Raw genomic sequence first — 27,146 nt, 5'->3', positions numbered from 1 at the left:
GGTCGGCCCCCATCCTCAGCACCGGCCTCCCGGTCGGCCCCAGCCCTGCCCCCGCCCGCGCCGCTTCCCGGGGCAGCCGGCGGTGCCCGAGTGACGTGATCGCCGCCGCCGCCGCCGCCGCGGTGCCGCCTGGGAGTTGTAGTCTCCGCCCAGGCGGCCTCGAGGCTGTCCACTAGCCCCCAGAGCCCCGCTGCCAACGTCGGGCCGCAGTGGGGACCCCGCGGGGCCGAAGGAATCCTCCCGGGGAGTTAAGCCTGGCCTCGGACCCTGGGACCTCTTGGGCCGAACACCTGGAGGAGGGAAGGAGGAGGTGGCCAACCGCTCCTCACAGACCCTGCGGGTCCGCTGCTCAAGGTGGGATTGACGGCGGCTGACTGGCTTCGCAAAGCGAAATATAGAAGCTGCCTGAGTGGTGGTTACTGCCTCCAGCCTCTAACGCGGCTGGGACGAGGTCCTCTTTGCTGGCCGGCCCCTCGGGGTCCCGACCCGAGGTGCACGTCGGGAAATGTAGTCCGTTCTCGGACCCGCGCGACAGGAGGCGGCCCCAAACACTGGAAGCTTGTTGGTGGCTCTTGCAAGCTGGGGGGTCCGGCGATGGAGAGGCCTCAGCGGGGAAGACCCGGCAGGCAGGACGTGTTTACTGTCCGTGGGGAAATCATAGCCATGTCTTTTCCCACCAGTTCTGGGTTCTTCCGCCTCAGCAGTCAAACCTCATACCCTCGAGAATTCCCCGCCTCCCAGAATAGGAACTTCAATTTATTGGGGCTTAACGCGCCTCTTGTGCTAAGTGCTTTGCACGCGGGGACCATCATTAAATTCTCGCAGAGACCCCATTTTACAGATACGTGTTAAGAAGCAGAGTCTCTTGTCCGAGGTCACAGAGGTGTAAATGGCAAAGCGGGAATCAGAGGCAGATTTTTAAATTAAACATGATTCTTCAAACACACTGCCTTCCCATTTAAAGAGTGAGGAAACTGAGTCCTGCAGAGCTTCAGCGACTGGCTCAAGATCTGTAAGCTCGTAAGCGGCAAAATTCTGGGTCTTTTCCCATGGCTTTTCCTGGGTGGCCGGAAGGTCTGGAGGTAGGAGAGAAGAGAGGAGCTATGATGGGCTGTGGTTCCCAAGGTCCAGAGAACTACCCCCAACCTTCACCCTCCCTCCCCAACTTAGGACCTATCAAGAATGCTTGTTAGAAGCCAGAATCCCCCCTTATTCTGAGTACAGGTGATTTTGCTGTAACCGATATATGCATTCCTGAAAAAACTTGGAGTTCTACAAAACAGTGCGCAATATATAAAAAGGGTTTATAGGAAAAATAGAACTAGGAACAGATTGTTCAAAACGTACGCAACTTTATAATCAGAGAGCTACGAAACCAATAAGACATACCAATGAGAAACCAGTAGAAATACTAGCACAGTTAAATTTCCACGGACATTCACACTTAGGAGCGCCTTCAGTCTCTTCTTTGCAATCTTTAAAAGCTGGGGCTTGTGCTTCCTTCTCAGAGATGCTGGTCTGGAGGTAATAATTTCTGATGGAGACCATTTCCATCAAAATTAAAAATCTGATTGAAGGTGTTGTCTCCCATTAATCTGTCATTTTGATATGAGAGAATATCATTGTAGTTTCTTCATCTGCATTCACAGCTTGGCCACGTACCATAACATTGCAGCAAGCATTATCGTCTTTAAACCACCAAAAGGAGCCATTGTGTATCTAAAGGAAGAGCCTTCTGCAGATTTGCAGCTTTTTGTGTGTAAAGATCCTCTTTGATCACTAGGCTTTCCCTTTAACTGTGAGAAAGCTTGCCCCTGATTGCTTCAAAATATTAACTTCCAGGACAAAATTGCCTATTAACCAACATGCTTGTGTTATGCTGACATTGTTACTCTGTTTACCTAGTGGGTTGATTCAAATCAGAGAGAGGCAGGTGGGCAGCAGAACAGGTGGTTTCCAAGTAGCTGTCTAGACTTGGGTGAGGAAGGGGAGCCTGCTTGATTCTAAGCCTGGGGGGTCCTGCAGGGGAATGGGGAGTGAGATGGACCTTGTCAATTCCACAACAAATGCCTTGGATTTTCATTCAGCTTGTAATGAATAAGTTACTAATTTGGGGAGAATTTATGATTTGTGATATTGAGTCTTCTGTCTTGGACACAGGTATAATTTTCTCCTGGGATATCTTATGCATGTGTTCTCTGGTTCACTCCCTGGGACTTTACTGTTTTTACTTATTTATTTATGACTTGGGTTTTTTCTTCTGTTATCAGTTACAACTGTTGTGCTTTTATTGCTAATGTTGTTCTGGCTACGTTATTGAACTCACTCTTACTTGTTTTAATTCTCCATACTCTCCTGGCTAGATGATCCTCTTGCGGTAACAAAATGACAGCTTAATATTTCCACCTTTATAACTCTTTGCTCTCCCCTTCCCGTTTGGCTAGGAATTCCAATGCAATGTTACCGATAGTGGTGATAATGAACAATCCTTATCTTGTGCCAGGCTTTTTTAAAAAAAATATTTTTATATTTTTAAAAAGATTTTTATTTATTTATTTGACACACACAGAGAGAGATATCACAAGTAGGCAGAGACAGGCAGAGAGGGGCAGGGAAGCAGTCTCCCTGCAGAGCAGAGAGCCCAATGTGGGGCTCGATCCCAGGACCCTGGGATCATGATCTGAGCCCAAGGCGGAGGCTTAACTAATGCACTGAGCCACCCAGGCGCCCCACTGTGCCAAACTTTTTTTTTTTTTAAGATTTTATTTATTTATTGGAGAGAGAGACAGTGAGAGAGAGCATGAGCAAGGAGGTCAGAGGGAGAAACAGACTCCCCATGGAGCTGGGAGCCCGATGCGGGACTCGATGCCAGGACTCCGGGACCACGACCCGAGCCGAAGGCAGTCGTCCAACCAACTGAGCCACCCAGGCATCCCCAGACTTTTAATACTATTTCATTTAGGGTTGTTTTGCGTTTGTTTTCAGAATGGAATTGGCCCGTGTTTTTCTTTCTTGCCCTGTCCTTGCCCGGTTTTGACAGTAGGGAAATGCTAGCCCTGTTCTATGATTTGGGGGAACCGTCTACCTTATTCTGCAATCTGGAATGGTTGTGGTTCAGTGGAGTTATCTACTCTTTGAGCTTTTGGTGGAATTTGACTGAAAGGTCATCCACGCATGGTACCTTTCTGGTAGTTCTTTGTCATTTCAACTTCTTCTTTAGGTGTTGGTTTATTCAGATTCATTACTTTCTCCTGGAATAAATTTTTGTAATTTATATTTGCCTACAACAATCTCTGTTTTATCTAGGAGTTCAGATTCATTTATGCATGTTATTTTTTATACTTTATACATGTTATTTTTTATGATTTATTTGCATCTGAAGTTGTATTTCCTTTGGTTTTCCTGGTACTTACTTGTTCCTTCTCTTCTTTTTCTGCAAAGTTGTCCAACATTTTATAGTTCTATTCTATCAGTGCTAAAAAAACAAACCAGGGGCGCCTGGGTGGCTCAGTGGGTTAAGCCTCTGCCTTCGGCTCCGGTCATGATCTCAGGGTCCTGGGATTGAGCCCCTCATCGGGCTCTCTGCTCAGCAGGGAGCCTGCTTCCTCCTCTCTCTCTCTGCCTGCCTCTCTGCCTACTTGTGATCTCTGTCTGTCAAATAAATAAATAGAATATTAAAAAAAACAAACCAGATTTTGTTTACTGATGATCTCTCCTACTTATTTTTGGGGAGGGATTTTATTTTATTTATTTCTGCTTTGTTGATTCATTCTCCACATTTATCCCCTGCATTTAGTTATTCTGTGTACTCCAGGTCTTTTTATTTTTTTTTAAAGATTTTATTTATTTATTTATTTATTTTTAAAGATTTTATTTATTTATTTGACAGAGAGAGATCACAAGCAGGCAGAGAGGCAGGCAGAGAGAGAGAGGAGGAAGCAGGCTCCCGGCTGAGCAGAGAGCCCGATGCGGGGCTCGATCCCAGGACCCTGTGATCATGACCTGAGCCGAAGGCAGCGGCTTAACCCACTGAGCCACCCAGGCAGAGAGAGAAATCACAAGCAGAGAAGCAGCAGAGAGAGAGGGGGAAGCGAGCTCCCCGCTGAGCAGAGAGCCTGATGCAGGGCTTGATCCCAGGTCCCTGAGATCATGACCCTCATGATCTGATTCGAAGGCAGAGGCTTAAACTAGTGAGCCACCCAGGCCTCCTCCAGGTTTTGATATGTGGTACTGATGAAGTTCTAGAACATAGGTGAGGTTTGGTGGGGTGAGGTCCGGAGCCAATAACCAAGAAAGAATTCTTGAGACATCTTTGGTGCAAAATGGTGGTTTTTTTTTTTTTTAATTTTTTATAAACATTTAATATATTTTTATCCCCGGGGTACAGGTCTGTGAATCACCAGGTTTACACACTTCACAGCACTCACCACAGCACATATCCTCCCCAACAAAATGGTGATTTATTAAAGCACGAGGACAGGACCTGTGGGCAGGAAGAGCTGCTTCCCCGCTATCCTGAGTCGTTGCTGATTATATACTCGGGAGTTGGGTAGGTGAGGACAAAGGGGGTGTTCAGAAGGGCTGTCACGGTAAAGAAGACTGTCAGGATACTGGAGCCCTATTTATTGTAAAGCCAAGGCTGTTTTTCCCTCTAACAAGCAAGCACTGAAGTGAAGACAATTGGGAGTTTCCTGGTGGAATGTCACATTCCTCCTATCAAACATCCTTGTCAGTGAGTTTTAGGTTTGGAAGAAATTTAACTTTATTTACATTTCCTTCTGCCTCAGCCTCCTTCAGTTTTATGGAGGGGAGGGTGACCTTAGGGCTTGAGGAACTGAGTTACTTATCTCTGGAAGTTGGGCTATTGATAAGATAGCTTCTTTGTTGTAAATCAGTAGGATATTTGTAGACCTAGGGAGACTCCTGTCTTGCAGGACGGTGATCTCTGCAAGTTAACTATTTGTTTTTCTTTTAGGGCAGCCAGGGGTGCCTGAGGAATGTCACACATATTACCCAGGGGAGCCGGTGGACAGGGGGTGCAAGGTGCCAGCTTTTGCTTTGTTCTCAGCCAGCCTCCTGCTCCCTCATCAGTACCATTCTTTGTCATTCAGTTCCCCAAAAATGTAATGTCGATTAACCCCCAAATTACTTAGAAATGTATTTTTGATTATCTATGTACCTGGATTTTTCCTTGATCATCTTTCTGTAGTTGATTGCTGGTTTTATTCAATGAACATGTTCTGAATGATACAAATTCTTAGGAGTGTGTTGAGATTTCCCTTTGGACCTAGTATGTGGGTTTTTTGTTTTGTTTTGGAAGTTTCTCTATGGCGGTTTAAAAAAATTTTTTTAAAAAGATCTTATTTATTTATTTGACAGAGGGAGACACAGCGAGAGAGGGAACACAAGCAGGGGAAGTGGGAGAGGGAGAAGCAGGCTTCCCGCTGAGCAGACAGCCAGATGTCGGGACTCGATCCCAGGACTCTGAGATCATGACCTGAGCCGAAGGCAGACGCTTATTTATTGAGCCACCCACGCACCCCCTATTTTTTAAAGGATGTGCATTCTGATTGTTGGGATCAGAGATCTGACCATTCGGGTTTATTAATTCTCTATATCTTATCTGCTACACCCTTACCTTTTTTTCCCCCGTTTGATTTGTTACCTTCTGGAAGGTATAATAAACTCTCCCACTTTTAGTGAGGATATGTCCACTTCTCCATTTAGCTGTCTCAGTTTTTGATTTATATATTTTGAAGTTATGTTGTTGGCGAATGAGGATTTATGATACTAACATGATATCAGTGAATTATTCCTTTCATCATTATGAAATATCCTTTGTTGTCTTTCCTTATGATTTTTGCTTGCATTGCTTCCTTTTCTTTCTTTCTTTTTTTTAAGATTTTATTTATTTGGCACAGAGAGAGAGAGAGACAGCAAGAGAGGGAACACAAGCAGGGGGAATGGGAGAGGAAGAAGCAGGCTTCCCACTGAGCAGATAGCCCAATTCGGGGCTCGATCCCAGGACTCTGGGATCATGACCTGTGCTGAAGGCAGATGTTTAACGACTGAGCCACCCAGGTGCCCCTATCATTTTTTTTTTTAATCTGTGTGAGAATAAAATGTGAGTTTCCTACTTTATTCAATAATATAGTACATTACATTGTTAACTTTCCAATGTTTACTAAAACCTACTCAATGCCATTTTATTTTCAGTACGTTATTTGTATTTGCTTATCTAAGATCTTATCTAGGAATTGTATATGCATTTTTTTATTTTTTTAAATTTTTTAAAAAAGATTTTATTTATTTACTTGACACAGAGAGAGTGAGATCACAAGTAGGCAGAGAGGCAGGCAGAGAAATGGAGAAGCAGACTCCCCACTGAGCGGGGAGCTGGATGTGGGGCTTGATCCCAGGACCCTAAGACCGTGACCCAAGCCAAAGGCAGAGGCTTTAACCCACTGAGCCACCCAGGCACCCCTGCATTTTTTTTTTAAGATTTTATTTATTTATTTGACAGACGGATCACAAGTGGCAGAGAGGCAGGCAGAGAGAGAGAGAGGAGGAAGAAGGCTCCCCGCTGAGCGGAGAGCCAGACGTGGGACTCGATCCCAGGACCCCAGGATCATGACCTGAGCCGAGGGCAGAGGCTTTGACCCACTGAGCCACCCGGCACCCCTGTATATGCATTTAGAAAGTAAAACGGGCCTCTAATATTCTTTTCCCAGATTGTCCTTATTCGGTTAAGGAATCAAGGATATACCAGCTTCACAAAATGAATTTCTTTCCTCCCCGAGGCCCCAGTAATAATTTGTATATGGTAAGTGTTATTTATTCTTTGAAAGTTTGGTAGAACCCTCCTGGTAAACATTCTGGGGCTTCTTTCAATTAAAATTTCCAGTTCTTTCATGGTTGTTGGTCTATCCAAAAGTTACTGTTTCTTCTTATTTCAGTATTGGCATTTTCTCTTCTTATAGGAATCTATCCATCTTGTCAACATTTTGTATTGGTTTAGGGGTGCCTGACTGTCTCAGTCAGTTAACTGTCTGAGTCTTGATTTTGGCTTAGGTCATGATCTCAGGATTGTGAAATCAAGCTCTGCATTGGGCTCCACGCTGAGTGTGAAGCCTGCTTAAGATTTTCTCTCTCTCTCTCTCTGCCCTTCCCTGCCCCCACTAGTGCATTCTCTCTTAAAAAAATGCACTGGTTAATAGAGTGTTTATTATTCTAAAAATATTTATATCTGTAGTTCTTTCTTCCTTTTCACTAAGAATTACATTTTTATTTGGCATCTCTCCGTCAGTTTTGCCTGAAGCATTTCAAATAGCCAAAATTTGTGTTTTTTAAAAAAGATTTTATTTATTTATTTGACAGGGAGAGAGATCACAAGTAGGCAGAGAGACAGGCAGAGAGAGAAGAGGAAGCAGGCTCCCCTCCGAGCAGAGAGCCCAATGCCGGGCTGGATCCCAGGACCCTGAGATCAAAGGTTTTTAACCCACTGAGCCACCCAGGCGCCCCTCATATATAATTTCTTAAGCTAAGCCTTTCTTCACTTGTTTTCAGTCTTCTTTGATAAAAATGTTGAAAGCTAGAATTACCCCTCAGACATTGCTATTGGTCATGCTTTTGTTGCCATCCATTTATAAGGATTTCTTTCTTTAATGTTTTATTTTTTAAACTCGAGAGTTATTTATATTATATTATTTAAGTTTGGGGGGCATTTATAGTTTTGCTTTTTAGAGCTGTCCACACTAGAGTTTGGACTGAGGTATAGCAAAGAAAGCCCAGAACAGAATGCCTCTGAGACACTTATTTCACAAAAAAGTCCCAGATCCGGTAGGTGGCCCCACACTCATAGGTCCCGCCTTTCATCTTGCTCTGCTCTGAGCATTAACCTGACTTGCATGGCTGAAGCCATCCCCCTGCCACCACATTCACATCCTAGCGTGTGAGAAGACAGAGCTTGGAAGTATGGAGCCATTAGCTTCCTTTTAAGGGCATGACCTGGAAGACGCCCACCTTCCTTCCGCTCCTATCCATTTGGCCAGGATATAGTCCTATGGCTCCAGAAGGCAAAGTGCATCAAGTGAGATTTGGTCAGAAAAACAGAAATTGAGCCACTAATGTGAACAATCTACAAGCCAAGGAGAGAGGCCTCAGCAGAAACCGAATATGCAGACGCGTCCATCGTGGATGCTCCAGAGCTGTGAGAAAGTTCATTTCTGTTGTTGTCTGAGCCGCTCGGTCTGTGGTACTTGGTTACGGTAAACTAACATCGTCTATAGTGCTATAATCTCAGACACAGCCTTTGCCCTGGAAGGAGGAACTAGGTCTTGACATGGAAGCCTTTCCAAAGCTGTTTGCATCGCACCCATAGTCCTGCCTGGTTAGGCAGCCCGATTTAACAAGCCCAGGCCTGGGATGTGTCTCATGGAGGCATCAGGATGTTCCTTTCTTCAGAGTGTCATTTACGTCATTCTGCTCAGGAAAGAATCTGAGGACAGGCAGCATCTTGGCGAAGCTCTGGACTCTTCCAGCTGCCTTGGCTGGGAGGACCTGTGGGATGCACTGGGAAGGACTGGGGGAGAGGTGAGAACAGCAGGGGTGAGGATGAGGGAAGAGAGAAAGAAGCGCTTCCTCCGTCATGGAACCAGATTTCTTTCAATGGGTGGGAGGAAGACACTTTATGAGGTTAGAAACATAGGGAGATGCAGGAAGGGAGCGGTGTATGATGGGTTTGGGACTAAGGGATCCAAACGTAGCTCAGGTGTCCCAGCCTCTTCTGCCTCCCTTGATTATGTCAGGAGGCCAATTTCCTCATAGCTAATTGCATCTATTAACCTTGATTATGTCCTTCCCTCAGTCTCTATGACAAATTCACTGTGTCACTGAAAAAATATTTACTGAGTATGAGCACAGTAATGCCATGTAGCAATGGCGCAGACAGCCTCTGCCTTCATGCTGCTCCAGTCTGGGTGGGCAGGCGGGGCACTGAGCAAGCACCACAGGGAGTGTTGAGTATCTCACAGGGGCAGTAGGGGTGCTGCAGGAGCACTTACAGAGAAGGAATACTGGATCTGAAGATCTCAGTGAGGAAGTTAAGACCTGAGAGATGAAGAGGGGTGTGTAGAGAGAGTTCCAGGCAAAGAGAACTGTGTTATGAAATTCCTGAAGCAATTCAAGTGTCAGCATATGACACAGAAGAAGCCCAGGTCCTGGACTGTGGAGTGACCAGGACAGTGGCAGGGCCTGAGGCAGCAGGTGGGGGCCTGCTGGGAAGAGCTTTCTAGGAAAAGGTAAGGATTTTGGACATTCCCGGAAGGTCAGTGGGAAACTATGGAAGGATTTAAGCAGCATTACTGGCTCTGCCATTTGTTGGGTAGATGATGTATGAATCGTAGACCAAGCTGCTGTGATAGTTGTTCACGCAAGAAATGATGGTGGCTTGGAGGAGGATAGTTGTGGTGGGGACGGAGAGAAGTGACAGAGAATCTCGGGAACATTCTAAAGGATCTGATAGGGGGTGAAGGAGAAGGAAGAGCCAAGTGTGACTCTCAGATTTCTTAGAAGACCGTGAAGAGCTGGAAGACAAGAGGGTCTAGACATCACTCCATGAGGTCTGTCAAAGGGAAGCAGGATTAAAAAAAAAAAATAGGAGCATGGGGGCCCAGCGTGGCTCAGTTGTTTAAGTATTAACTTTGGCTCAGGTCATGATCTCAAAGTCTTGGAATCAAGCCCCAGGTCAGCTGCCTGCTCGGTGGCAAGTCTGCGTCTCCCTCTGCCCCTGGCCCCCACCCCGGCTCATGCATACATGCATGTGCTTTCTCTCTTTCTCTCAAGTAAATAAATAAAATCTTAAAAAAATAAGAGTGGAGAAGGATTAATAATATCTGGAAACACCATTGGGGTGCCAATTCAATAGCACATTGTTCATGATATTTGCGGCCTCTTCTGAAGCTCAGCTGATAGCTGGCTTGGCCATATGACTCACTTTAGCCCATGAAATGTGAACGCAAGTGACATGCATCTTTTCTGAGTGGACACTTCAAAAGCACGTTCATGGCATTCCATGTGTCTTTTCTCTCTGCCAGGGGATTCAGAGGCTGCCTGTGAATGAAGACACTGGGTCCATGGATGAAGGCATGGAGCAGACCCCAGCCACCCCACATTGGATGAGGGAATACGAGTAAGTCTCTGCTTTTATGTATGTGAGAACCACTGGGGTTTGGGCTTATTTGTTTCTGGGGCATATACGCTGACCACCCCTCTCATCCTCTAGACCATGAGTTGTTTGGTGAGTCAGGAGTGTGAAGAACCTTCAGTTAGGATTGTAGGGCTATATCCAGGGATGGATCTGGTTTTCATTAGGGCAAAAGTTGGAGAGAATATTCAGGGAGTGGTTTGTAGGGCTCACTGTGGAAGATGGGGGGAGGCAGGAGATGGGCAGGGCCAAAGACAATGCAGAGAACAATGGAGAATGGAGAGGGAACCCAGGACAATAAAGGGAACTGTATTGGGGGAATTCCCAAGGAAAACAATGATGAGAACCATGATGAATTCGGTTATGACAAATGGGAAGGCAATGGGCTCTGAGGCTTAGAAGCACATAGTGCTGCAAAAGCAGCGCCTCAATCCCCACCCCACCCCCAGTCCCATGGTGAGACTCAACTGGCCCGAGCTGTTCATCACTTTACCCTGAATGTCAGCTATCTATGGGGTGAATGAATTAATGAAACGTATGGATCCACGCTATTGGTCAAATATCTCCCATTAGCGAATAGTGCCTCTCAGCAGTCTGCAAACCAAGATTGACTGAGGGCAAGTTACCCAACCTCTCTGACCTTGATTTCCCTAGCTCTAACATGGGATAAGAATAGTCATCCAAATCATGGGGCTGTTCTTAGAAGTAAATGAGATGCTGGACAGCCATCCAGATTTTGGTATTTGTTTCATCCTAATTTTCGTAATGCCATCTCTGCTGGTGCCCAGTACAGACAAATATGTCACTCCCCTCCACGAGAATGCCACCCATTCCCTTCCCCCACCAATCTTTCTGCCCCCAGTCTTCGCAGAGAAGAAAGTCACTTGTCCAAAGACCCTCTAGGCAGATTGAAGACCCGAACTAGGGGTTTCCCTACTATCCTTGAATAAGTCACCATAGTCTAAGAGGCTTACAACAACACACATTTATCATCTTCTGGGTCGAAAAGTCAGAAATCTGAACTGCGTCTCCCTGGGCTAAAACCAAGGGTCACAGGGCTGCACCCCTTCTAGAAACTTGAGGGGAGAATCCATTTCCTTGCCTTTTCTAGCTTCTGGAGGCCACCTGTATTCCTCGGCTCATGGTCCCTTCCTCCATCCTCAGAGCTAGGCACTACATCCACATCCCCTTCTGACCCTCCTGCTTCCTTCTTTCACTTGTAAGGACCCCTGTGCTTACATTGGATCTACTTGGATAATCCAAGATAATCTTCTCAACTCAAAATCCTTAATGCTTTATCACATCTGCAAGATTCCTTTTGCCAGGAAAGATAATACATTGACAGGCTCCAGGGATTAGGACATGGGCATTTTTGGTGCCCGTGATTTTGCCAACACAGAGGGCAAGTTGGAAATTAGCTCTCAGGCTTTAGAGACTCTTTGCATCCCTCCCAGTCTCCCCAGCTGGGTGCGGATCTCATCTTTCTTTCCTTCCCTTTCCCATTTATTTCTGGCGCTACAGTTCATTAAAAAAATATTTTACTTATTTATTTGAGAGAAAGAGAAAAAGAGAGAAAGAGAGAGCACAAGCAGGGGGAGAGGCAGAGACAGAGAATCTCAAGCAGACTTCGCACTGAGCATGGGGCCCAATGCGGGGCTTGATCCCACAGCCCATGAGATCACGACATGAGCTGAAACCGAGAGCCGGACGCTTATCCCACTGAGCCACCTAGGTGCCCCTACAGCTCATTTTAAAACAGATATCATCAGCTAGATGATATCAGCTAGATATCATCCCCCAGTCCTTAAGAATGGTGGTCCAGATGAAGGACCGCCTTTGATTCTGTCCACTGGGATGAGCTAGATCAAACATAGTCTCTGGGTGGACCCTAGTCTGGGAGAGCACAGTCCAAGAGAAATTGAGTGTGAACCACCAATGTGAGTCACATATGTAATTTCAAAATTTCTAGGAGTCTCATAAAAAGAAAGATTAAAAAAAATAAATGGTCTTAATTTTAATAAGATACTTTTTATTTAACCAAATATAATGAAATACCATTTCAGATGCATCCAATATAAAAATTATTAATGAAATAGTTTATATTAAGCCTTTGAAATCTGGTGTGTATTTTATACTTTAGCACATTTCAGTTCAGACTGGCCAGCTGTGCCAGTGGCTAACATGTTGGATGGTACAGGCCTAGAACAAAAGCTTGTGAGGGCCCGGGGCCTAGAACAGTCCCTGGCACAATAGGCCTTCAGATCTGTGGAAAGCAGGAGTTAAAGGCTTAGGTTCTGTTCTGTAGCCCTCAATAGCTGACCCATGGAAGGAAGGAAGCCTAAAGAGGTAGGTCCCTTGTATCTAATCTGCATAACCCTTCCCAGGCATTTACTCTTCAGGCCATTTGTCTCTGCTGGTTCCCACTGGGTCTACTCTTACCTGGACAACCTTGAAAAATGCTCTGTTGAGCCGCATTCAGTGCTTAGTCCTACCTAGAAGGTAAAGGACAGAAAGGGAATGCTCCATGGAACCAATTCCTTGGGGACCTCAGTGGGTGGGTGGGTCAAGAAGAATGTCCCCAACCATATCTTACTCAAGGCCCTTGTGACCTGGTTCCGGTCTCTTCTCACCTCCTGCCTATCACCTTGTTAGAGACTGAACCATGTCCATCCCACCCCCCCAATCTGTGTGTGGATGTACTAACCCCCCGATGTGACCAAATTTGGAGATGGGGACTTTTGGCGGGGGGTCTTTAAAGTTAAATGAGGCCATGAGAGTGGAGTTTTAATCCCATGGGACTGGAGGTGTCCTTGTAAGAAGAGGAAGAGACACCAAGGACACACACACACCCAGAAAAGTTCATGTGAGGACACAGGGAAGCCACTCTGAAGCCTCAAGAGAAACCAGCCCCGCTGACGCCTTGATCTTGGACTTGCAGCCTCTAGAACTGTGGGACAGTAAATTTCTATTGTCTAAGCCCCCCAATCTGTGGTGTTCTGTTGTGGCAACCAGCAACAGTCAACTAATAATACAAGCTGCTTCTCTCCTGTCTTCAGCGCTGCCCTCGAGCCACACACTGGTCCCTCAGCAAGTTAAACACACGGTCGCCGCTTCACTCAGCAATTCCATTGTGAAGGAAACGCCCAAGAGAACTGAACAGATGTTCACACAAGAACCTGTACACGAACGTTCACAGCAGCTCCTTGTAGTGGTCAGAAGGTGGAAACGGGCGCCTGGGTGGCTCAGTCAGTAAAGCGTCCAATGCTTGATCTCGGCTCAGCTCATGATCTCAGGGTCATGAGATCGAGCTCCGTGTCAGTCTCCACGTCCAGCATAAGATTCTCTCTCTCCCTCTGCCCCTTCCGCCTCTGCTCTCTCTCTAAAAAAAGAAAGTGAAAATAACCCAAATGTTCAACTGATGAATGGATAAACAAAATGTGGTATGAAATGAAATATTCAGCCACAAAAAAGAATGAAGTTCTGAGACAGGTCATCACGTGGCTGAATCTGGACAAAACTACGCTTGCTGTACGAAATTAGACATACAGGGGCGCCTGGGTGGCTCAGTGGGTTGAGCCTCTGCCTTCGGCTCAGGTCATGGTCTCGGGGTCCTGGGATTGAGCCCCGCATCAGGCTCTCTGCTCAGCAGGGAGCTTGCTTCCTCCTCTCTGCCTGTCTCTCTGCCTACCTATGATCTCTCTCTCTGTCAAATAAATAAAAGTAAATTAAAAAAATATTAAAAAAGAAAAAGAAATTAGACATACAAGGACAAATACTGTTATCACCCTATTTACATGAGGCAGATCGGTAGAGACAGAAAGTGGATTTGTGGCTGCCACGGTTGAGGGAAGAGGGGAATGTGGAGTCACCGCTCATGGGGATGGGGTTTCTTTTTGGGGTGATGAAAATATTCTGGTCATGGACGCAACACATTGAGAATGTGCTGAAAACCACTGACTTATGCCTTGAAAATGCTGAATTTAATGGCACGCGAGAAGCATCTCAGTTTTAAGAACCACAGGCTGCCATATTGGATTTCCATCCACTCCTTGATTCTGCTGTATCATGTCCCCTCTGAAACTGCATGTGCAGTTCATTTTACTCAGAGAAAAAGGCAGGGCGCCTGGGTGGCTCAGTGGGTTAAGCCACTGCCTTCGGCTCAGGTCATGATCTCAGGGTCCTGGGATGGAGTCCCGCATTAGGTTCTCTGCTCAGCGGGGAGCCTGCCTCTCTGCCTACTTGTGATCTCTCTCTGTCAAATAAATGAATAAAAAAATCTTAAAAAAGAAAAAGAAAGAAAAGAAAAGGCTTCACTGCCACCTCCTTTTCCCCACTACTGGTAAAATTCAGGTTCTGTAGTGTCCAGGAAGAGAGAGCTTTGCTATTGAAAGTTGTTGTTATTGTCTGTATTGACGTTAAGATACTTCCACACATTCTGAGGTGCAGAGCTGGGGTTGAGGATGGGCAGGGTGAGGGTGGGGTGGGGTGGAGAATTGTTTTCATTATAAACCCTATGCAGATACATTTTTTATTCTATTTTATTCATTTTTATATATTTTTTAAAGATTTTATTTGGAAGTAATCTCCATACCCAACGTGGGGCTTGAACCCACAACCCCGAGATCAGGAGTCACACGCTCTTCCAACTGAGGCAGCCAGGTGCCCCTATATATATATTTTTTAATTTTGTATTGCCAAGATGATTATTAAAAATCGGAAGAAGAAAAAAAGCCACCCGGGACCGAGCGATGGCTATGTGGGTGTTGTGTTTGGATCTACACTGCACATGGGCCCTAATCACAGGGCCACACTCCAGAGGTGGCTATTACCAGGTTTTAATGAGCTCTCTCTCCAGGCAACATAGAGGGAATTCGAATTAGCATAACGGTGTTAGAATGGCTTTCACTTCAGTAATATGAGCCAAAGTCAACACGCACATTGGACAGAACACTAAGGAGGCTCGAGTTCTATGAATCCAGTCGGCTCTGTAGCCTTGGAGTTTTCTGACCCTGTGCCCCCTGGTATGGGGGTTGCTGCCTCCCGAGGGTGAGGAGATTGGCAGACCTATGGCTACCTTAGGGTTTCATCGGTTTCCGGGGAACCTTAAATACAACCAAACTGCCTCAAGGGGTGGAACCTGGACCTCACCCATAGTTCAGAGGAGGTTGTCTGGCTGTTGTATTGTGGGTCTGCTCCTCAGTGTTTACACAGTGACAGCTCCGACCAGCCTTGTCTTGCCAAGATATACTCCCTAGCACTCTCAAGGACGGGATGACCGACGTCTCTCATGACCGTGAATGGCCAAGCAAGCTGTGAGGGATGAATGGGGTCCTCTCCCGACCCAGTCCAGCCCCCCAGTACCTCAGCATGTGAAAGAGAGGTCTTTACAGAGCTATCACGTTAGAATGAGGTCATTTGGGCGGCCTGAACCCCATAGGGCTGGTGTCCTTATAAAATGAGGAGATTTGGATGCAGGCATGCTGGAAGGAAGAGGGTGTGAAGAGGCAGGTAGAAGATTCTGGAACAGATCCTTCCCTTTCAGCCCTCAGAAGGAACCAGGCCTCCAGGCACCTCGCTTTGGAGCCTGTAGCTTCCAGAACTGTGACGCAACACGTTTCTGTTGTGTAAGCCTCCCAGGCTGTTGTCCTTTGTTACAACAGCCCCAGAAAATTAATACACAGGCTTAAATGCATCTGTAGCAAGGTGACATCCACCAACTGTGGTTCTAGGCCACCTCCAAAGGCACCAGCCGAACCACGGCCACAGTGTGGTACCTGCTGCACTGCAGGGGCAGAGCCTTGCCGTCATGCAGCCTTGCGGCCACCTGCTCACTGCCGTGGGGAGTTGACTGGAAACCCAGAGGGGCGACTCTGCCTTGCTGCTCCTTTGAGCAACATTTGCTGTTATAAAACCTGAGGCCAGCACTTGACCTCACTTAATTAGCTCTTTCCCATGTGGTGTGACCCCAAGACCCAGACTCGTCACAGCAAGAGTCAGAGAGATGGAGGGTGGTGTGGCTGAGTGGCTCTTATCTGGGTCTTTCTTTAGGAAAACACCCCCCCCCCGCCCCGGGGGAGATATGAGAAGCAGCCAAGCTAGCTGGTCAGCAGGGTGCATTCTGGAGGGGGAGACAGAGATGCTCCAGAGCAGCTAGGAGACCGAAGGAGTCTAAAGTGAGGGATTTACCAAGCAAGAGCTCACTGTAGGCCGGATCTCTGTTAATCACTGAACATATTACTGGTTTCAGTTCTTAAAAGTATGATGTGAGTGCTGTTGACCATATTTCAAAGAAAATAACTCCAACAGTGAACATTTAAATTCTATCTAAAGTCTCAAGCTCTGTGGCACGTGGGTTAAGTGTCTGCCTTCTACTCAGGTCATGATCCCAGGGTCCGGGTATCGAGTCCTGCCCTGGGCTCCCTGCTCAGCGGGGAGTCTGCTTCCCCCCCCCCCGCTTCTCCGCCCTGCTTGTGCTCTCTCTCTCTCTCTCAAATAAATAAAATCTTTAAAAAAGTCTTGAACCATATGCTGTGGACCTAATACGCATCATCTCATGAAATTGTCACCGGAAGGGATGAGATAGGAGTCATTACCCTCCCTGTTCTGTGGGAAAGGAAGACAGGCCCAGGGCAGTTGGATCCTTGCACCAGGCCACAGGTCGGGCACTTCTGGGCAGGGCACCCACTCATACCCCCTGCACTCCACCTTCCAGTCCGCTGAGACTCAGGTAACCACAGCTTGCTCGAAGTGGAGACCAAAACCCACAGTTACAGCCTCAAAGGAGGATCGGCATAGTGGGAAGACAGTCATTCTGTTATTATCTTGCTCAATGGACGAAGGTTACAAATCCTGTGGGACCCCATAAGGAACCTTGAGTTTGCCTTGAAAGTCCTCACAATGGATTTATGTTGGAGAAAAACCAAACAGGACTGGTCAGAAATCACTTGTTTAAAAAAAAAAATAAAGTATTGCTGTAGAAAGAGAGAAGAAAAGCAAAACCACTCTTCACCGCATAAACATACAAAGAGTCTAATTCCTAGCCTTTGAGTTTAAGAACAAGCTTAGTAGAGGCACCTGGCTAGCTCAGTGAGAAAAGCATGCAACTCTTGATCTTGGGGTTGTAAGTTCAAGCCCCATCTCAGGTGGAGAGACTACTAAAAAAGGAACAACGAGCTTAGTAAACTGCTGTTGAATCTTTTATGTCATCAGATAGGATTTTATAAACCATCTCTGATTTTCCAAACCAACTATTGCTTTTCATCTATGGAATTCATTTGAAAGTGTTTGGAGCCTTGAAAAGACTTCAGGTATAAATATCTTTAACAGGAAAGAAAAACTAGCACGTTTCATTAGCACTGGGAGCCTTCTTCTCTTTTTTCTCCTTGGGTGTTAGAAGCTCAGGAACAGTAAATAACTGTGGAATTCAAAAATACATTTGCTTTGAGATTTTCTCTGGCCTTCAAATCCAGCTAACCCTTCATCGATTGAAAACTAACTTCCATTTTTAAAGGGGAAGCACATCTTCTGATCTGATATTTTTTTCTAAAAAGAGGGTTTATGTGTTTTTAACCCAGATGTGGGAATAGTCTATTCGAAGCATTACACCTTGGGAATATGATTTGCTTTAGGAAATGAAGATTTATATATTTCTGGGACAGAAAGTTCAGGAAAGGGGACTAGGCTGTAAGTGCAAATAACTTTGTTTTTTGTTTTGGTTTCTTTTGATTTAAAAAAAATAATTTCAAAGTGCCTTTTACGTTGCATTAAAAAGCTGGAATTCAGGGGCACCTGGGTGGTTCAGTCAGTTAGGCATCCAACTCTTGGTTGTTGTTGTTGTTGTTTTAAGATTTTATTTATTTATTTGACAGACAGAGATCACAAGTAGGCAGAGAGGCAGGCAGAGAGAGAGGAGAAAGCAGGCTCCCCGCTAAGCAGAAAGCCTGATGTGGGGCTTGATCCCAGGACACTGGGATCATGACTCAAGCTGAAGGCAGAGGCTTTAACCCACTGAGCCACCGAGGCGCCCCCAACCAACTCTTGGTTTTGGCTCAGGTCATGATCTCAGGGTCATGAGATGGAGTCCCTCATTGGGCTCCTTGCTCAGCTTGGAGTCTGTTTAAGACTCTCTCTCCTTCTGCCCTGTCCCCCTGCTCTCTCTGTCTCTCTAAAATAAATAAATGAATCTTTAAATCATTGACCTTTGGGGATTAACACAACTTCTAGCCTCTCTTCTCTTCTTGGAGGTCAGTAGGAGCGAGGCTGAGAGTTCTGGGAAGTTGGTTCTCTAGCAAACAGTCCCCATCCCAGGGGGTTTCTAAAAGTCACCGAATTAACCTGAAGGAAGGTGTGGTTGAAGGGAGCTTGTTTTGAATAACCAAAGACATTCCTTCCATTTTATCACTCTTACTGCTTAAGGAAATCCAAGGGTTTTAGGGACTCTGTGCCAGGAAGGGAGACAGAGACCAAACATATACTTCTTGGGGCACCTGGGTGGCTCAGTGGGTTAAAGCCTCTGCCTTCAGCTCAGGTCATGATCCCAGGGTCCTGGGATCAAGCCCCGCATCGGGATCTCTGCTCCGTGGAGAGCCTGCTTCCTTCCCTCTCTCTGCCTACTTGTGATCTGTCTGTCAAATAAATAAATAAAATCTAAAAAAAATATATATATATACTTCTCACTCGAAATCACAAAGTCATGGGCTGCTATTGAAAGGTTTTTAGCTAGAGTCTGAAATGATAGGTTTTACCTATGTATAAAGTGCCCTTGACGGGGCCTCGGGGATGGACTGCTGAGGCCCAAATACCATGAGGAGTGAGTATCAGTGATGCAGCTCTTCTCCCTCAGCTCCAAACCCATCCTCCTCTGCTCTGCGTTGTGATGCCGAGCTGGGAAACCACATTCCTGCTTTGCCAGATGGCTCTCTGTGAGATCCTGGCAGTAGGGTTTGCTAGACTGCAGAAGTCGGGTGATTAACTCGTTCCGCTTGGCTCAGGATTTCTCCCAGCTTCAGCGCTCAAAGTTCTGCACCCCCGCCCCCTGGGAACCCCTTCCCCGGGATGGTGGGACACCCTATACGCAGAAGGAACTTGCCTGCTGTTCCTGAGCGTGTTTCCCCAGCCACGCTTCCTCCTGTGCCAGCACCTCAATTCAGTCTGTAGTTTGCAAGATCAAGTTTATCACAAACATCAGCACCAGCCCGAGGGGACCCGCTCTTTAGCATCTCTGTTCCTCCCTCCCATCCCTAGGGGGCGCTAGCTGCTTGCTGCTGCTGCTGCTACTTCTATGGTCTCCTGGGGCTGGGGCTGTCAGAGCGTGGTCCCCACGCCCGACCAGCAAGCCGGGTCGCAGCCCCCACCCCCTGAGACTTGTGAGACACTCAGTTTCAGGCCCTCACCGCCCAGCCCCATCAGAGATTCAGACAAAGGCCCAGCAGTCTGTGTTTTAACAAGGGGGTCCTCCAGGCTATTCGGCTGATGTTTAAGAACCTCTTAGAGTTCTCTTTGTACCCTCTCAATTGCCTACATAACAATATTACACCAAGCTGGCAATTCCTTATGTTATATCCCAGGTGTACTGCCTTTGGCTCAGGTCATGGTCTTGGGTACTGGGATCAAGTCCCACCTTGGTCTCCCACCCAGTTGGGTGTCTGCTTCTCCCTCTGTCCCAGCCCTGCTTGTGGTCTCTCTCTCTCTCAAATAAGTAAAATCTTTTTTTTTTTTTTTAAGTAATCTCAACACCCATCATGGGGCTTGAACTCAAGAACCTGAAATCAAGAGTCCCATGCTCCACCCACTGAGCCAGCGAGGTGCCCCTCAGTGCAGTTTTTAATTTGTGGTTTTAAAAATTTATGAGTGAGGTAGACCATATTTTTATATCTGTAGGGGACATTGGCATTTCCTTACATGGTGAGCTTTCTATTCATATATCCTACCCATTTACAAAAGGTTTCTGAGTCTCCCCCCCTTTTTTTAAAAACAATTTTATTTATTTATTTGAGAGTCATAGCAAGAGAGAGCAGGAGCTGGGTGGAGAGAAGGAGAAGCAAGCTTCTTGCTGAGCAGGGAGCCCAAAGTGGGGCTCTTTCTCAGGACTCGGGAGTCATGACCTGATCTGAAGGCAGACACTTAATGGACTGAGCCACCCAGGCACCCCCTCCCTTCCATTTTTTTTTTTTTTAATTTATCTGACAGAGAGAGACACAGCAAGAGAGGGAATACAGCAGAGGAGTCGGAGAGGGAGAAGCAGGCTTCCTGCTGAGCAGGGAGCCTGATGCGGGGCTTGATCCCAGGACCCTGGGATCAGGACCTGAGCTGAAGGCAGACACTTAATGACTGAGCCACCCAGGCGCCCCCCCCTCAATTTTTAGATGCCTTTTTTGTATTTTAGGGATATGAACCCTTTGCGATACAAGTTGTAAGTATTTTTTCTCGTTTTGTCCCCTGTACTCTTTAGCTCATGTGGGATGGGTTTACGTTTTGAAGTTGGGAAAGGTTTCATTTTGTTCCGCCATTTAACAAGATACTCCTTTCTTGCTTCTGTTGTCAAATTTTTGGAAATTCTGATGAATAGTTTGGAAAATTTACCCAGCTCTTGAGAGGTTGGGAGACTCCGCAGTGTTTTCTTGTATTATTTGAGGGTTGTATTTTTTCACTTAGATCTTTGATGCACTTTGAATTTAACGTGATATCCAGGGCGAGGAGTGGATCTCAGCTTTTTCTCTTGGTTGTGTAGTTGCTCCCACACTAGTAAGTTAAAAAACTTCCCCGAAGTCCCTTCCTGAATTAAAAACGATTATAGTATTATAAGCATACGCAATTGGTTCTATTTCTGGATTTTATAATTTTCCCTTGATCTGTATGCTTATTCACACGCCAATAATACATTTTATATTTGTTTTAATATCTGGTAGAGCTACTCCCTGGGTTTTTCCTTCTCCTCCTTCCTCTTTTTCAGTTTTTCCTCCTATCTTTGCATGTTGTACTCCCAAATGAACCTCATAATCAGGTTGTTTGTGTCTAGGGAGAAACCCTGATGACATTTTTATTAGGATTGTGATACATTTGTAAACTAACGAAATTGACCTGTTTGGAATGTTGGCGGCAGCTCTGTTTCCATGCTTGGGGTCCTAGCGCCACCTGGTGGCCACTGTTCACAACAGCAATATTTTCTCTTAAAAAGTCACTGAAAGCAATAAACATTTATTATCACACACACTTTCTGTGGATCAGGTACAGGGGAGGCTTCGATGAATGGTTCTGGCTTGAAGCTCTGACAGTGAAGACGTTTTCTTTTTTTTTTTTAAGATTTTATTTATTTATTTGACAGAGAGAGGTCACAAATAGGCAGAGAGGCAGGCAGAGAGAGAGGAAGGGAAGCAGGCCCCCTGCTGAGCAGAGAGCCCGATGCAGAACTCGATCCCAGGACTCTGAGATCATGACCTGAGCAGCGGCCCAACCCACTGAGCCACCCAGGTGCCCCGTGAAGACGTTTTCTAGGGCTGCAAGTCATAAGAAGGCTTGACTGAGACTAGGGGATCCCATTCTAAGATGGAGCCTTCACACTTGCGGAAGACTGTGCTGGTTGCTGGTAGGTCTCCGTTCTTCAGCACATGGCTTTCTCCATACTGTGCATCTGGCCCCCCAAAGCGGGTGGACCCAGAGAGAGGGAGGCAAAGCTACAATGCTAGATAATTTTAGGTCTGGAGGAAATTTGCAGATAATACAGGGAGTTCTGCTGTGTCTCCTCACCCGACGTTAACATTACAGTACAAGGATGAAAACCAGGAGATTAGCATTGGCTCCCATATTGTTAACTAAACTACCCACCTGGTTTGGGTTTTAATAATCTTTCCACTGATGTCCTTTTTCTGTTCTAGGATTGAACCCAGCATTCCACATTGCATTTGTCACATCTCCCTGGCGGTTCCTCTGTATTTCCTTGCCTTTCATGACCTTGACGCTTTTGAAGAATACAGCTGTTTTATAGAATGTCCCTCAAGTTGGGTTTGCTATTTTTCACGGTTGGACTGAATTAGGCGTTTTTGCTAAGAATACCACGGGAATGATGTTTTGTCCTTCTTAGTGCATCATATCTGGGTTATATCCGGGGCTTCCTAATGTCCGTGTGTCCTGTTAGGGGTGATGTTGACTTTGACTTGGTTATAGTGCTGTCTGCTGTGCTTTCCACTATAACGGTATGATTTTTCCCTTTGTAATAAATAAGTATGTTACGGGAGATACTTTGAGACTGTATAAATCTGGTTCCCTCAAACTTTTGCCTACTAATTTTAACACCTATCAGTGGGTCTTGTCTGCAACAGTTATTACCCAGTTATGTGCCTAATAGAGATTGTGTCATTTTTTCCTTCTACATTTATGAATTTGAATTCTGTTGAGAGAAAGAGCCCTTTCCCCCATTTACCTGTTTACCAGATCCTTTCCTTAGATCAGTATGGACTCACGGATATTTGTTCTATTCTGTGGATTAACACCTGCTATTGACTTTGTAATTTTTTTTAATTTTTAATTTTTTATACACATATATTTTAATCCCCAGGGGTACAGGTCTGTGAATCGCCAGGTTTACACACTTCACAGCACTCACCAAAGCACATACCCTCCCCAATGTCCATAACCCCACCCCTTCTCCCAACCCCCCTCCCCCCAGCAACCCTCAGTTTGTTTTGTGAGATTAAGAGTCACTTATGGTTTGTCTCCCTCCCAATCCCATCTTGTTTCATTTATTCTTCTCCTACCCACTTAAGCCCCCATGTTGCATCACCACTTCCTCATATCAGGGAGATCATATGATAGTTGTCTTTCTCCGCTTGACTTATTTTGCTAAGCATGATACGCTCTAGTTCCATCCATGTTGTCGCAAATGGCAAGATTTCATTTCTTTTGATGGCTGCATAGTATTCCATTGTTTATATATACCACTTCTTTTTTATCCATTCATCTGTTGATGGACATCTAGGTTATTTCCATAGTTTGGCTATTGTGGACATTGCTGCTATAAACATTCGGGTGCATGTGCCCCTTTGGATCACTACGTTTGTATCTTTAGGGTAAATACCCAGTAGTGCAATTGCTGGGTCATAGGGCAGTTCTATTTTCAACATTTTGCGGAACCTCCATGCTGTTTTCCAGAGTGGTTGCACCAGCTTGCATTCCCACCAACAGTGTAGGAGGGTTCCCCTTTCTCCGCATCCTCGCCAGCATCTGTCATTTCCTGACTTGTTGATTTTAGCCATTCTGACTGGTGTGAGGTGATATCTCATTGTGGTTTTGATTTGTATTTCCCTGATGCCGAGTGATATGGAGCACTTTTTCATGTGTCTCTTGGCCATCTGGATGTCTTCTTTGTCTGTTCATTTCCTCTGCCCATTTCTTGATTGGATTATTTGTTCTTTGGGTGTTGAGTTTGCTAAGTTCTTTGTAGATTTTGGACACTAGTCCTTTATCTGATATGTCGTTTGCAAATATCTTCTCCCATTCTGTCAGTTGTCTTTTGATTTTGTTAACTGTTTCCTTTGCTGTGCAAAAGGTTTTGATCTTGATGAAATCCCAATAGTTCATTTTTGCCCTTGCTTCCCTTGCCTTTGGCGATGTTCCTAGGAAGATGTTGCTGCGGCTGAGGTCGAAGAGGTTGCTGCCTGTGTTCTCCTCAAGGATTTTGATGGATTCCTTTCTCACATTGAGGTCCTTCATCCATTTTGAGTCTATTTTTGTGTGTGGTGTAAGGAAATGGTCCAATTTCATTTTTCTGCATGTGGCTGTCCAATTTTCCCAACACCATTCATTGAAGAGGCTGTCTTTTTTCCATTGGACATTCTTTCCTGCTTTGTCGAAGATTAGTTGACCATAGAGTTGAGGGTCTATTTCTGGGCTCTCTATTCTGTTCCATTGATCTATGTGTCTGTTTTTGTGCCAGTACCATGCTGTCTTGATGATGACGGCTTTGTAATAGAGCTTGAAGTCCGGAATTGTGATGCCACAAACTTTGGCTTTCTTTTTCAATATCCCTTTGGCTATTCGAGGTCTTTTCTGGTTCCATATAAATTTTAGAATTATTTGTTCCATTTCTTTGAAAAAGATGGATGGTACTTTGATAGGAATTGCATTAAATGTGCAGATTGCTTTAGGTAGCATAGACATTTTCACAATATTTATTCTTCCAATCCAGGAGCATGGAACATTTTTCCATTTCTTTGTGTCTTCCTCAATTTCTTTCATGAGTACTTTATAGTTTTCTAAGTATAGATTCTTAGCCTCTTTGGTTAGGTTTATTCCTAGGTATCTTATGGTTTGGGGTGCAACTGTAAATGGGATTGACTCCTTAATTTCTCTTTCTTCTGTCTTGTTGTTGGTGTAGAGAAATGCAACTGATTTCTGTGTATTGGTTTTATATCCTGTCACTTTACTGAATTCCTGTACAAGTTCTAGCAGTTTTGGAGTGGAGTCTTTTGGGTTTTCCGCATATAGTATCATATCATCTGCGAAGAGTGATAATTTGACTTCTTCTTTGCCGATTTGGATGCCTTTAATTTCCTTTTGTTGTCTGATTGCTGAGGCTAGGACTTCTAGTACTATGTTGAATAGCAGTGGTGATAATGGACATCCCTGCCGTGTTCCTGACCTTAGTAGAAAAGCTTTCAGTTTTTCTCCATTGAGAATGATATTTGCGGTGGGTTTTTCATAGATGGCTTTGATGATATTGAGGTATGTGCCCTCTATCCCTACACTTTGAAGAGTTTTGATCAGGAAGGGATGCTGTACTTTGTCAAATGCTTTTTCAGCATCTATTGAGAGTATCATATGGTTCTTGTTCTTTCTTTTATTGATGTGTTGTATCACATTGACTGATTTGTGGATGTTGAACCAACCTTGCAGCCCTGAAATAAATCCCACTTGGTCGTGGTGAATAATCCTTTTAATGTACTGTTGAATCCTATTGGCTAGTATTTTGGTGAGAATTTTCGCATCTGTGTTCATCAAGGATATTGGTCTATAGCTCTCTTTTTTGATGGGATCCTTGTCTGGTTTTGGGATCAAGGTGATGCTGGCCTCATAAAATGAGTTTGGAAGTTTTCCTTCCATTTCTATTTTTTGGAACAGTTTCAGGAGAATAGGAATTAGTTCTTCTTTAAATGTTTGGTAGAATTCCCCCGGGAAGCCATCTGGCCCTAGGCTTTTGTTTGTTTGGAGATTTTTAATGACTGTTTCAATCTCCTTACTGGTTATGGGTCTGATCAGGCTTTCTATTTCTTCCTGGTTCATTTGTGGTAGTTTATATGTTTCTAGGACTGCATCCATTTCTTCCAGATTGTCAAATTTGTTGGTGTAGAGTTGCTCATAGTATGTTCTTATAATAGTTTGTATTTCTTTGGTGTTAGTTGTGATCTCTTCTCTTTCATTCATGATTTTATTTATTTGGGTCCTTTCTCTTTTCTTTTTGATAAGTCTGGCTAGGGGTTTATCAATTTTATTAATTCTTTCAAAGAACCAGCTCCTAGTTTCGTTGATTTGCTCTATTGTTTTTTTGGTTTCTATTTCATTGATTTCTGCTCTGATCTTTATGATTTCTCTTCTCCTGCTGGGCTTAGGGTTTCTTTCTTGTTCTTTCTCCAGCTCCTTTAGGTGTAGGGTTAGGTTGTGTACCTGAGACCTTTCTTGTTTCTTGAGAAAGTCTTGTACTGCTATATATTTTCCTCTCAGGACCACCTTTGTTGTGTCCCACAGATTTTGAACCATTGTATTTTCATTATCATTTGTTTCCATGATTTTTTTCAATTCTTCTTTAATTTCCCAGTTAACCCATTCATTCTTTAGAAGGATGCTGTTTAGTCTCCATGTATTTGGGTTCTTTCCAAACTTCCTCTTGTGGTTGAGTTCTAGCTTCAGAGCATTGTGGTCTGAAAATATGCAGGGAATAATCCCAATCTTTTGATACCGGTTGAGTCCTGATTTAGGACCGAGGATGTGATCTATTCTGGAGAATGTTCCATGTGCACTTGAGAAGAATGTGTATTCTGTTGCTTTGGGATGAAATGTTCTGAATATATCTGTGATGTCCATCTGGTCCAGTGTGTTGTTTAAGGCCTTTATTTCCTTGCTGATCTTTTGCTTGGATGATCTGTCCATTTCAGTGAGGGGAGTGTTAAAGTCCCCTACTATTATTGTATTATTGTTGATGTGTTTCTTTGATTTTGTTATTAGTTGGTTTATATAGTTGGCTGCTCCCACATTGGGGGCATAGATATTTAAAATTGTTAGATCTTCTTGTTGGACAGACCCTTTGAGTATGATATAGTGTCCTTCCTCATCTCTTATTATAGTCTTTGGCTTAAAATCTAATTGATCTGGTATAAGGATTGCCACTCCTGCTTTCTTCTGATGTCCATTAGCATGGTAAATTCTTTTCCACCCCCTCACTTTAAATCTGGAGGTGTCTTCGGGCTTAAAATGAGTTTCTTGGAGGCAACATATAGATGGGTTTTGTTTTTTTATCCATTCTGATACCCTGTGTCTTTTGATTGGGGAATTTAGTCCATTAACATTCAGGGTAACTATTGAGAGATATGAATTTAGTGCCATTGTATTGCCTTTAAGGTGACTGTTACTGTATATTGTCTCTGTTCCTTACTGATCTACTACTTGTAGGCTCTCTCTTTGCTTAGAGGACCCCTTTAAATATTTCCTGTAGAGCTGGTTTGGTGTTTGCAAATTCTTTCAGTTTTTGTTTGTCCTGGAAGCTTTTAATCTCTCCTTCTATTTTCAATGATAACCTAGCTGGATATAGTATTCTTGGCTGCATGTTTTTCTCGTTTAGTGCTCTGAAAATATCATGCTAGCTCTTTCTGGCCTGCCAGGTCTCTGTGGATAAGTCAGCTGCCAATCTAATACTTTTACCATTGTATGTTACAGACTTCTTTTCCCGGGCTGC

The 27,146-nt window shown here is 44.8% G+C and overlaps 1 long non-coding RNA gene and 1 other non-coding gene across 2 annotated transcripts; one reads left to right on the top strand and one right to left on the bottom strand.

The window, feature by feature from the left end:
• The first annotated feature begins 6,657 nt into the window (after window positions 1–6,657).
• Window positions 6,658–13,440, top strand: LOC122912035. Its single transcript, XR_006385530.1, has 3 exons — window positions 6,658–6,823; window positions 10,095–10,189; window positions 13,261–13,440. It is a non-coding gene; the product is annotated as an uncharacterized LOC122912035 (long non-coding RNA).
• Window positions 13,441–14,792: 1,352 nt separating this feature from the next.
• Window positions 14,793–14,865, bottom strand: TRNAR-CCU. Its single transcript has one exon. It is a non-coding gene; the product is annotated as a tRNA-Arg (tRNA).
• Between the last annotated feature and the right edge of the window lie 12,281 nt (window positions 14,866–27,146).

This window comes from Neovison vison, chromosome 7, assembly GCF_020171115.1.
Source record: "Neovison vison isolate M4711 chromosome 7, ASM_NN_V1, whole genome shotgun sequence".
Taxonomy (NCBI): Eukaryota; Metazoa; Chordata; class Mammalia; order Carnivora; family Mustelidae; genus Neogale; species Neogale vison.
This window is presented reverse-complemented; position numbering and strand designations above follow the sequence as displayed.